The sequence below is a fragment of the Protopterus annectens genome, chromosome 6.part0, assembly GCF_019279795.1.
Source record: "Protopterus annectens isolate FY-2018-M chromosome 6.part0, PAN1.0, whole genome shotgun sequence".
NCBI lineage: Eukaryota > Metazoa > Chordata > Ceratodontiformes > Protopteridae > Protopterus > Protopterus annectens.
In genome coordinates, this window is record NC_056737.1 from 313,548,973 (window position 1) to 313,562,518 (window position 13,546).

Genomic DNA, 13,546 nt, shown 5'->3' on the forward strand with positions numbered 1-13,546 from the left:
ATCCTTTGACCAGGAACATCTTATTCTATAGGCGTTATATTGATGATTTTTTTTATGGCATGGGAACCTTGAAAGCTTTCACCAATTTAATTATGACTTAAATGGTTCCACTAGTTTTTTGAAGTTTACCCTAGGTGGTTTTGGCAAAGCAATAGACTTCCTTGATATTCATTTGGAACTACTTAATGGCAAGTTTGGTTTCAGTAGTAGTGTTTATAGGAAGTCTACCTTTGTCAACCAGTACCTGCACAGGGAGAGTCTCCATCCTCAGCACATGAAAAGAGGGGTGGTCAAGGACAGCTCATTAGGTTGAGTAGATCGACTAGTGAAGAGTCTGTCTTTAATTTTGAAGTTAATAAACTTGTTGGATTTTTTATGCAAAGAGGGTATGACTTTTTTTGGTTACAGAAAATCATTGTTGAAGTTACATCTTTACGTGAGAGTACAGCGAGTCCCATTTTGAAAGGTAATTATAGTGTGGAGTACAGGGTCAAACACAACAACATGGTGTTTGAGTTAGCCTTCCCATTACCCATTTCTGATGGGATGGACATCATTAGGGGTGTAATTAAAGAGAATTGGAAGTTTTTTTTGACATTCCGAATTAGTGAAAGTTTTGGGTAATGAACCCTTGTTCACCTATAAAAAGGCACACAACATAAAAAGTATTCTTGAAGGAACTAGAAAAGGGTTGCAGATTGGTGGTAAAAACCCTTTTGGGACTTTTGCTTGTGGTCAGTGCAAGCAGTGCAGATACATAGTTAATTCAGGTTCTGTAGAACTGAAACATTACAACAGAGTTTTGTGGGCAAAGGACAGGTTCACTTGTGATTATGTTGGTATTGTTTACCTTGCAGTGTGCAACTCGTGCACCAGTTTTTACATGGGTAAAACCATCAGGTCATTAAGTAAAAGAATTTATGAACATGTTTTGGCATTGAGAAATAAGGATAGGAACAATGCATTGGCACATCATGTTTCACTATGTAATAATTTCAAAAAATTCACATTCTCTGTTCTGGAAAAAGTGGACTGTGGTCCTTTGGTGGGTAATTTTAAAGCTTTATTAGAGTGTAGGGAAACAACATGGTAAATAGCCTTAAGAGCAGATTACCCACCAGGACTTAATGAGACTATTAACATTAAGTGTTTTCTCCATTTACAAAGGTTTCAACATGGTCTGTTTAATTACCAGTGTTTTTATGACAAGTTATTTTAGTGGAATGTCTGAATTTTATGATTCACATGTATAAGTTCAGTATTTTATTTAACATCATTATTTTTATTTTTAAATGATTATGATTCAATTAGTGGTGATTAAAATATTTTATTGGAAGTATTTTGTTATTGGATGCTATTTTGCACATGTCATGTACTTAAGGGTGGTTTGATGTTCTTGCATTTATTCTGATGAAGTTTGTGGTGTCGTATTAAATGAACGAAAGCTTAAGAATTGTGGTCTGGTTCCATTTTGGCTTGTGACTGGCTGCTATTTTTTTTATTTTTATTTTTCCATTGTTTCTTGGAGTTGCTGCATTGTTTTAGTATTCCCATTACACTTAAAAATACACAAAGAAAATCATACACTATAAAAATGGCACTATTAAGAAAAAAATGTTTTACTTACAGCTAACTTTCTCCCTCCTCTTTTCCTCCCCTAATCATTTTACAAACATTAATGACATGAAGTAGGACATATACTTTAGGGTTTCCCAGAAGTCCAAAACAGTCCAATGTTTCCAGATTTTCTTGCTCTGTCATATTTCACAAATATAATTATTGCTTTGTAATCCCACATTTGTCAAATTCCAAGTTAGTGCTTTTATTCCTGTTCATCTCCATCTCCCAAATCCTGCCTCTGCTTCATTTCCAACTTATTATTGATTCTTCAAGTCAACTCTCGTGCTCCCTTCCTTCTCTTCACTTCAGCATTTTCCATTGAAACATTGGAAAAAGTTTCACTAGCACAGTAAAACAAGAAGCAGAATCTCCTTCTATTTCACAGTTCACCTTTTGTTGGACAAATGTTTGTATTCCTCCTTAGCATGTACTGCATCATAAAAATATTTTGTCCCTCCAGGGAAGAATATTTTGAAGATCGCTAGGTACAGCAGTGTGAAAACAGTGTATATTTATACAAAAAAACAAGGTTTTCTTGTGATTTGAGTATGTAGTTTATTATATATACACACAATTTGTATGCATTTTAAACAGTTTTGTTTGTAAAATTATTTTTTAACATAATATAATTGAATACGGACATGTCGGGTGCAATATTTTGTATACTGGGGCTTCATATACTGTGATATCACTTTAAGAATATCTTCAATCTGCAAACAATTAATTACTTCATCAATTAGCAAGTGTATTTAAACAAGTGTATGATTTTTTGATTTTATCTGAAGAAGTTGCTTGGTCAACGAAAACGTGGTGAAAATTTGGCGTTAATAAAAGATTTTCAGTACTATCTTTGTCAGCGGTATTCGTGGTTACTACTCTGCTTTGCTGTACCTTATTGTGAGTTTGGCTGCCGGATACTTTGGTGGATTTCCTGGTCTGTTTGCTGTCTTTTTGTGGAAAGTTGGTTTCCAGCGTTCTACTTTTTGTTTTAGTTCATTATGGAGGCAGGCTCAGGGTTAACTGCCAACGGTGTTTCGGAGGAAGCAGTTCCGTTTGTTCTTTCTGATACATGCCAACTCACGGGACAACTTACCCAACTGGTTCACTTGCTTACTCCGTTGGGGCAAGGCATACAATCTGTTCTCGCTGAACAACGTGAAATCCTTAAGGTTCTCACTTCACGGACTACGGGTTTCCCTTCATGGGACTGTTCTAAAGGACTGGGTTGTTCTTCCGATGCACAAGGAAGCAAGGACTCCGCAAATTTTTTTAATACTCCAGCTGCTCTTCGGGAAACCGCTGAGAGTAATCCTACAGCTTCTGGCTCAAATGACACTGTTCCTATGGCACTTCCTGCTTCTATTTTTCATGAATGGGTTAAAAGTAAACCCAAATTTTAGTTTGCTGAATGTTCCGACTCCAACAGTGGGATTACTTCATTTTCAGACAGTATGCGATCTTTAGAACACGCTTTATACAGGTATAAAACTCTAGAACTTGACAATTTATACCTGAATGAATGTCTTAGTAAGCATATTGTCCCAAAAGGTTTACGGGTACACAAATTCCCGAACAATGTTATTCATGGTAGTGATTTTCATACAGAATTGATTAAAATATTTGATGAATGTGGATTTGGTATTGTTAAGGCTATAATTAGGAGAAATGATACTGAAATCAAGATTTTACAACAGGATATTTTTAAATTCAATGAAAATGTCACTTCTGACCTGTTATTTACCATTGATGTTGAAAAACAAAACTACTATGATCTTAGGAAGCAAATAGATCAACAATGTGATACTGTTTTGAAACGTAAATATAAGAAACTAAACAGGGACATCAAGGAATATCAGGAGGGTAGGCAGTATCCTAATCCTCCACAGGTCAGGGGTAATTTTTCTTTTCAACATGTCCCTACACATTTTCATTCTGGTAATGAAACTTCGACTCATGTTCAGGAAGAATTTCCCCCCTTATCACCCCATCATTCAACGGACGAGGGTTGTGATGATTTTTTACCCAGGAGATCAGAACGCCTTCGCAACCAATTACATCATCAGCAGTCGCATCATCCTTACGGGGGTCCAAAACCCCCCCGGCAGGGGGGAGGGGGGCAATCCAGGGGGTGGAGGAGGAATCAACCACAGGACTGGTAATTTCCAGCCCTATTGACATTACAGCTATTAGAGATTATTTTATGCATACACTGAATGGTTATCACATTTATAATTACAGTGATTCAGTCATTTCACAGGTATGGTTTTCCTTGTTTACCAAGGGTTTCAAATTTGTACCCAGTAGGGGTAGTAATTTAGTTAACACCATTTTGGATGTCAAATTATTCATACGTAAACTCAATTTACACCATCTTTTCGGGTCCAATACTATGGGTCGGGGCATGACCGTCAAAAAATCTAGTACTTACAACCCTTCCCTGCATCCACAATTGAGCAATTTGGAAAACAGGATTGAACAACAGATACACCGCAAAATGGGCAAGGTTCAACATGTTTCCAATTTAAATCAGGCTGAGGCCACGCTCTTGGACGAATTGAGGAATAACTCTTCCATTCGAATTATGGAACCGGACAAGGGGGGTGGAACAGTGGTCATGGATCAAACACTATATGAGGCCAAAATGAATAATTTGTTGCACGATACTACCAAATACATGGTGGCTTCCTTAAATGAGGTCCATATTTCATATAAAAAAATTGATTTGGCCATCAAGGACCTTTTAGACCAAGAAGTTATTGAAATTGATCTTTTTTCCTTCTTGGACATCCCTCATCCCAAAGTACCCACAATTTTTGGTGTTCCCAAGATCCACAAGAATGTGCAGGACCCCCCTCTTAGACCAATCGTGGCTGCCCAGGGGTCTAAAACCCACAATCTTTCTAAATTTCTTGATTGGAAATTGAAACAGTTGTGGGGTAAACAGGAACATTTACTTAAGGATTCGTGGGAATTTTTGAGAGGTATTACCCACAATCTTTATAGGCCCAACTTACAGTTTGTTACCATTGATGTGGTAGATTTGTTTTCAGTGATCCCACATTCAATTGGTTTGGCATGGATGGAGGAGGCTCTTTGGGCATGTAAGGGGGTAACAAACAATGATGTACATCTTGTTTTGGAATTATTGGAATTGGTCTTGGGAAATAATTATATTTACTTTTGTGGGGAATATTTCCAACAGATATCAGGTGTCTCCATGGGAGCCAATTGTGCTCCCACCTATGCTGACATTATTTTGTCAGTATGGGAGCAAAAGTTTGTATTTTGCAGTGAATTTTCCAAATATTGGATTCACTATACTAGGTTTTTGGATGACATCTGTATCTTTTGGACAGGACCTAAACACTGTATTGACGATTTTGTCACCTATTTACATGCAACTACAGAATTCCTGAAGTTTACATACAATATAACAGTAGATCATGTAAACTACTTAGATGTTACTCTTTCCAAATTAGATGGTGTTTTTTCTTCATGTATATATAGGAAGCCTTCATTTTCCAATAGCTATTTACACTTTGACAGTTCACACCCTAAATTCCAAAAAAGATCTATAGTTAAGGGACAATTTGTCAGGGTTTCTCGTATGACCTCGGACGATATTCTTTTCCAAGTTGAGGGAGACAAGTTAAGTTCCCTTTTTATGGATAGGGGATACCCTATTACGTTGATCAATTCTGTTCGTGAAGAAGTTCAGTTAGGTAGGAACGGAAGATTTTGTCCCATTTTAGGGAACAAATGTGTTGAATCGACTACTAATGTTCCCACTAATAGCTTTCATTCACTAGCTATCAATCAAGTGTTCGTTACTGAACATAGTATGGATGTGGGACAAATTAGAAATATTGTTCAAGAGGAATTGAAGTTATTTCAGGATCTTACAGACCTGAGTTATTTTAAAGAATTAACCTGTAAATTTGTTTACAAAAGGGGTTTTAACATCAAGAGGATTTTGGAACATAACCATAGTCAGGGAACTCCTAAACCCCATAGGAAGGGTACGTTTCGCTGTGGAAGATGTTCCCAGTGCAAACATGTTATTAACCAGGAACAAGTATACTTGGAAAGTAGAAACAGGAACATTCGGTCTAATCATTTTTATAATTGCAACTCCACAGGTTTAGTTTATTTGGCTGTCTGCCGGTGTTGCCAAGCTTTTTACGTTGGCAAGACCGAAAGGCAGCTAAAAAGATGTATTTATGAACATTATTACGATGTTCAAAAACAGTGTAGCACTAATGTACTTTACAGGCACACCATTGTATGTGAATCTGCTGACTTTAAGTTTTTTGTTTTAGAAGCAGTTCCTAAATGTACCAGAGGTGGACATTGGGAAGCAAGATTGTCACATAGGGAAACGTACTGGCAGATCTTGTTGGAATCTAACAAACCTCCGGGTTTGAATGATTCCATCTCTATTATGCCTTATTTAAAACTTAAGGCTGACCAATTGTAATGGTCAAGTAGTATGTAAACTATTCAGATCTGCCTTTTTAGGTATTATTTTAACATATTTTAACAATAACATCTATTTGTAAAAAACAGTGTATATTTATACAAAAAACAAGGTTTTCTTGTGATTTGAGTATGTAGTTTATTATATATACACACAATTTGTATGCATTTTAAACAGTTTTGTTTGTAAAATAATTTTTTAACATAATATAATTGAGTACGGACATGTCAGGTGCAATATTTTGTATACTGGGGCTTCATATACTGTGATATCACTTTAAAAATATCTTCAATCTGCAAACAATTAATTACTTCATCAATTAGCAAGTGTATTTAAACAAGTGTATGATTTTTTGATTTTATCTGAAGAAGTTGCTTGGTCAACGAAAACGTGGTGAAAATTTGGCGTTAATAAAAGATTTTCAGTACTATCTTTGTCAGCGTATTCGTGGTTACTACTCTGCTTTGCTGTACCTTATTGTGAGTTTGGCTGCCGGATACTTTGGTGGATTTCCTGGTCTGTTTGCTGTCTTTTTGTGGAGAGTTGGTTTCCAGCGTTCTACTTTTTGTTTTAGTTCACATGTATAAGTTCAGTATTTTATTTAACATCAGTATTTTTATTTTTAAATGATTATGATTCAATTAGTGGTGATTAAAATATTTTATTGGAAGTATTTTGTTATTGGATGCTTTTTTGCACATGTCATGTACTTAAGGGTGGTTTGATGTTCTTGCATTTATTCTGATGAAGTTTGTGGTGTCGTATTAAATGAATGAAAGCTTAAGAATTGTGGTCTGGTTCCATTTTGGCTTGTGACTGGCTGCTATTTTTTTTATTTTTATTTTTCCATTGTTTCTTGGAGTTGCTGCATTGTTTTAGTATTCCCATTACACTTAAAAATACACAAAGAAAATCATACACTATAAAAATGGCACTATTAAGAAAAAAATGTTTTACTTACAGCTAACTTTCTCCCTCCTCTTTTCCTCCCCTAATCATTTTACAAACATTAATGACATGAAGTAGGACATATACTTTAGGGTTTCCCAGAAGTCCAAAACAGTCCAATGTTTCCAGATTTTCTTGCTCTGTCATATTTCACAAATATAATTATTGCTTTGTAATCCCACATTTGTCAAATTCCAAGTTAGTGCTTTTATTCCTGTTCATCTCCATCTCCCAAATCCTGCCTCTGCTTCATTTCCAACTTATTATTGATTCTTCAAGTCAACTCTCGTGCTCCCTTCCTTCTCTTCACTTCAGCATTTTCCATTGAAACATTGGAAAAAGTTTCACTAGCACAGTAAGACAAGAAGCAGAATCTCCTTCTATTTCACAGTTCACCTTTTGTTGGACAAATGTTTGTATTCCTCCTTAGCATGTACTGCATCATAAAAATATTTTGTCCCTCCAGGGAAGAATATTTTGAAGATCGCTGGGTACAGCAGTGTGAACCTCATGCCTGCTTCTCAACATTCCTTGGATTGTGGAATAAATCTATTCTTCTTCTGGCTGGTATGCAATGAGTAATCATTCTCAACAAATACTCTGCCATCTCCCACTTTTAGTACTTTGTCCTTCTGCCACAGTTTTGTCAGAATCAACTCCTCCTGTTGATAAGATTGTACCTTTACTATTAAAGGTCTAGGTTGCTTTCTCTTAGCCAGGTTTGATGCATATACACGATGTGCCCTTTCAATTAACAACTCCTGCTGTGGAATACCAGTCCAGTTGCTTATTTGTGCTTTCATAAAATTAATACAGTCTGCTCCTTTCAGCTTCTCTGGTACAGCTGAAAATCTTAAGTTTTCTGTGCGCTCTTTCTTCTAATTCTATTATTTTTTTAAAACATCTCTTCTTGAGCAATCTCATAGTCAATGAAAAAGAGAAGTATAATATGGCTAACACAACCAAGGCAATAGATAAAAAACAACTTTTATTAAAATGATAAGTGATTTCATGCCACACAGGTGCTTCATCAGATTATATAACAAAATCAACTCATTCAAGACTTTTAAATGCCTAATGATACAGAATGTGTGATTTCAGAACTGGTTTTAAAGGTACAGCCTCATTCAGACCTGACCTGTTATATATTTGTAATCTAAGAATCCATCGAAATTCAGTGCATTCATTCTTATTAGGCACATCACCACCCTTTTGAATTTCTTGTTGTACAGCTGTTGGTTATTAGTTTGAGGGGTGGTGATGTACATGAAGGTTCTTATCATTTTAGTAAAAGTTGTTTTATTACCTATACCTTGATCATGTTAGTTGTTTTATACTTATCTTTTTTCATTTTATATTGTTGTTGGCATTATCTGTTTGGATATATTTTTTCTATAGTCTCATATTCAGTCAGCCTTTTCTTCATTTTGACCTCTGATTTTTGCAGTTTTAGCACCTCATTGAATATCTGTTTAAAGTTTCTTCCATTTTTTCCAGCCTTTTGTTGCTTGAGTTGATATACTTCACCAGTGTTTCATGTATTTTAACCAGGTCTGTGTGCAGTTGTCTTATGCTTTCCTCTAGGTTACTGGAAGTCGTGTCTGGAGCTTGCACTGCTTTTGCTGAACAGCGGCAGTACTTTTCCCAGTCAGTGTTTTTTCCTCACCTTTTGTAGCTGATTTTTCTTCGTGTCTCTGTATTTCTTTTTCCTGGCATCCAGGCAGTGCACTTACTAACCAGTTACTGAATTTTACCCAGAAACACAAAAGTCCACTGACCTTCTCTGTTGAGTTTCTGTTTTTGCACTGGGAGAGATAGAATTAAGCTATTACTCAGTGTGCAGTCATCTTGGAAGTCCAGTATTGGATGCTATCTTAGGGATAAAGGATGCATTAGTTCTAAGGGAAACCCTATCCTTAAGGAAAACCAGATATGGGAGGTTTGATGAAAGGTCTTGTGTTGCCTGGCTGAAGTTACCACAATTAAAACAATAGTTTTTCTAGACAGAAATTTCTCATCCACCTTAGTTCAAATGGAAGTTGTATAAGAGCTTGTAAGAGAATGGTAATGTCCCATGGTGGTGCTGGGTCCCTAATGGGAGGTCTTAGTAAAAAATATGCCCTTAAGGAAAGCTTTAGAGATCTTAAGGGATGCAATAGATGTATTATTAACCCCCAACATGAAAACTGGAAAAAGCCACCGACTGAATCTTAATAGTTTGGTAACTGGAGCCTTTTTCAAAGAGATCATACTGAACTTCAAGTATAGAGGGCATAGGTGATAAAAAAGGATCTAGTCCTTTAGAAATGGCCCAAACCGAACATTTCTTCCATTTACTGTGATACATTTTCCTGGCAGATGGTTGATGAGAAGCAACTAAAATGTTGACCATTGAATGAAGAAGCCTGGCATGTCTGGCTAAGGTTAAAATTGGAAATACCATGCAGTTAATTTTGTGAACATGTGATCATGAGGAGGTAGTCCAGATGGATGGGATAGGAGATCTGGATAATGATCCAGCATAGGTTCATAGGTGTGTACTAGGCTAATGGCCCTGGAGCCGTTACAAGCCTAGCCTATAGGATTACCCTGGCATTGTGCCACCTGACATTAGTTCCCAGTGCCTCTGTTAAGTAAAGCCACTGGAGTGATCCCTGGGGTGAATTTTCTATTTCCCATCCACTCATCAAGATATCTCTTGAAGAGGGCCAGTGAGGTGCTTTGTTTGACATGTATGGGAAGTCTATTCCATAGCATGGGCAGTCTCTGGGTTATGAACCTGTCCCTCCAGCATGTTCTCTTGATTGTGGTAATGAGGCTGAGGTCTTTGGAACATGTGGTGTGGAGGGATTGGGATTTCTTTAGATGTAGCATTTCTAACAGAGCTGGGTCAGACATGGCTTTGTAAGTCAAGCAGAGATCGCCTCTAAATAGGTGATATGAGACAGAGAATAATTGGAGTTTTTTGAGTCTATCCATATAGGACAACTATTTAAGGCCTAGGATCATCTTTGTGAGATACTTTTGTGGCCTCTCCTGTTGTTGCAGGTGTCTAGTAAGATACATACCAAATGGGGCATTGTACTCAATGATTGGCCTACTGAGGGAAAAGTAGAGAGAGACAATTACCTCTTTCTTCCTGGATGCAAAACCCTCAGTAATGAGATGTGCCACATAGAAGGAGTTTCTGACCAAAGTGGCAATGTGGTGATCAAAAGAGAGTTTGCTATCAACCTATGTTCCCAGATCTCTTATAACTCCTTCGGTGTTCAGTGGACTACCATTGGTGTGGTAATTCATGGGAACTGAGTTTTTCCCAAAGGGGATGACGACACATTTTTTGGCATTGAGCTTAAGGCCATGGTTCTGAAACCAGTCATTGGTCTCAGTGAGGCCATTCTGCAGGATGTCAACATCACTTGTGGAGTTAATAATAGCTCCCAACTTGCAATCATCTGTGAACTTTGTCAGCCAGAGTCCCTTCGTTTTGGCCTGGACTTCAGAGAAGTAGATACCAAACAGGAGAGGACCAGGATCAAACCCCGTGGGACTATACTCATGACTGGTTGGCAGTCTGAGTTGGAGTCAGCTACTTTCACACTGTGGGTTCTATCTGTGAGCCAGTTTGGAACCCACCTAGTGATATAGGGGTTGATGCCTAGCTTAGTGAGTTTTTCTATGATTCCTGAGTGGGGAATGGTATCAAAGGTCTTGACCAGATCAAGGAAGGCTGCATGAATCACCTTGCCTTCATCCACAGCTCTGGTGACTAACTGAAAGAAGTCGACCAGGTTGAGCAGGCATGCTCTACCCTTCACAAAATCAAACTGTATGGGATCCAGAGTTTGGAGATTCCCTATATCCTTGTTTATTAGATCCATGATGATGCATTCCATAGCTTTGCATATCAGACTTGTCAGGCTAATGGGGCGATAGTTCCCTGGGTCTGTAGTCACTCCTCCTTTGTGTACAGGGATGACTGTAGCAGTGCGCCATTCAGTAGGAACAAAGCCTGAAGTGAGCGTCCATGATGGATATACTAGATAAGGCCAGAGGAAGGGAAACCAAGTCTTTTGGGGTCAAAAGGTTGCAATGAGGATTATTTTGGCATTGCATTGTGTGGCTTTCTGCATGTACTTGCTCATTAGAGGTAATGGGGAAGGAATACAGGAGCCCTGGGGGCTAACTGTGGACCACAGCATCCCTCAGTGACTCTTCCTGTAGGGAGATCAGGGCCTGCTGCATTTGTTGCTCAGATAAGTAAAGAGACCACAGACAGGTTAGCCCCAGTGGGTAAAAATTGCTTGTGCCACTGCTGGGTTGAAGGACCACTCGTGAGGCATTAGAAGCATTCTGCTCAATTTGTCTGCAAGTACATTGTTGATCCCCATGATGTGTGTTGCAATTAGAAAGCATTGTGAAGACATTGCCCACTTCCAAACCCTCATGCATTCCCCACAAAGGGGGTAAGAATGGGTTCCTCTTTGTTTGTTGATGCACCATACCACAGTCACATTGTCTGTGAGAATTGATATCACACCTTGGGTAATAGGTCCTGAAATTCTTGCAATGCTAGGAGGAACCCCCTCATCTGCAAGATACCAATGTGAAGATAGGCCTCTTGTCATTGACCATGTACCTTGGACCATCTTCCCTTTGAAATGCCACCCAAACTGGAAGGGATATGTCCGTGGTCATTGTATCTATAGGAGGATCCATCTGAAAAGGACAACCATTCATCACCAATTGGAACAGTTAGCCACTAAGAGATGTGGTTTATGCATACCTGTGTAATTTTGATTTTTGCATGCACAGGGTTAGTGGATTGTATCCATTGTACTGATAAGGTCCACTGCAGTACCTTATGTAATATCTTGTTAAGGGAACGAAAAGGATCATAAATGCCATGAGACCTAAAGACGTACAATTAATCTCACTGGTGGTCTTTGGTGGTGGAGAACTGGAAGCGCCATCATGTGTAGTGACTGAATTCTGGTTGGAGGGAGGCTGACTATTCAAAGCTTTGTATTCAGGTAGCATCATATGAAGTCTAAGGTTTGTGTTGGAGTCAACTGACATTTTGGAAGATTTAATGAAATTCCTAAGTTCTGAAGCAACTGGAGTACACGGTCCTGATGTTTGTGAAGACAATGCTCAGTGGGGGCAGTGAGAAGACAATCATCTAGGTATGGGAAAACCTGGTTCCCTTGAAGATGCAGATGCACCACTACAACTGCCATGATCTTACTGAACACCCTGGGGACTGTATGGCAAAGCTCTGAACTGGAAACAATTGGCTCCCAGACAAAAGCAAAGTGATTCATTATTTTAATGTGATAGTAATCATTCTGGAACTCTATCATGCATATCCAATTGTCCTGCCTCAGTATAGGTAAACAGGCTGAACTGTGACCATCTGGAACTTTGTCTTATGAATTTGTTCAGGTGACTTAGATCCAAAATAGGTCTGAGGTCCCCAATCTTGTTTGGTACTAAAAAGAACCGGGAATAGACTATGGATTCTAACTGGCTATGGGGGGACCCGTTGGATGGCTCTCTTTTCTAGCAGCTTTGAAATTTCTATGGCTGCTAAGTCCCACTGATTGGGTGGAACATCTGGGACTTTTTTTTCTTTAGTGGTTGTGGTTGAATTGAGTAAACTTTGGATATTATCCTTAGCACCCAGGAATCTGATGTTATCTTTTGACAGGCTTGAGGGTGTAAGGACAGACACCCCCCTGACTGCAGCTGTTGGGCAACTATTGAGGAATGATGAAAAACTTCTCGGAAAAGAGATCTCAAAAACCTTGAGTTTGCAGTCCACCTCTGCCTTTTGGGCATTGCCCATTAAAATTGCCTCCCCTTCTGCCATGAGAAGGTCTTTCACCTTCGGAGTCATGGAATGAACTTTGTTATTTGCAGAACCACATCTTCTTCCCTGAAGAAGTTTCTGGAGAATTGTCTTTGTGGCATGGATAAGCATACTCCCACTGCAGAGAGAGTCTTGCCTTCTTGTTGATTCCTGATGAGTGTATCCTTGACCTTGGGTCCAAACAAGGTGGAACCATCATATGGGGCATTAATGAAGGACAACTTAAAGCCTTCCACAAAGTCATATAGTTGCATCCAGGTGAGGTGGCGCATGGTGATACCAGTGCCTGGCACTTTCTGGCTGTACCATCAGCTGTATTAGACAGCAGATGCATGGCCACATTAGAAGATTGAACAGTTGAAATCTGAGAGCCCGCTGTTTTCTGGACATCTGTCAACAGTACCCCTAAGATACACTTGATGATCTCCTTCGTCAAGCCTCACTGGAATTTCGTAAGATGACCAAGATAGTTCAGTGACTGAAGAGCAAAGGTCACTGAAGCATAAGTCTGCTTTTAATATCTATCCATCAACCTGTACTCTCTTAGAAGAATGGATAGACAAATCTTCCTCTAATAGCTCTTTCTTAGTGGCTGCTCCCGGCACCATAGCATCTACAGGTGATCCCTT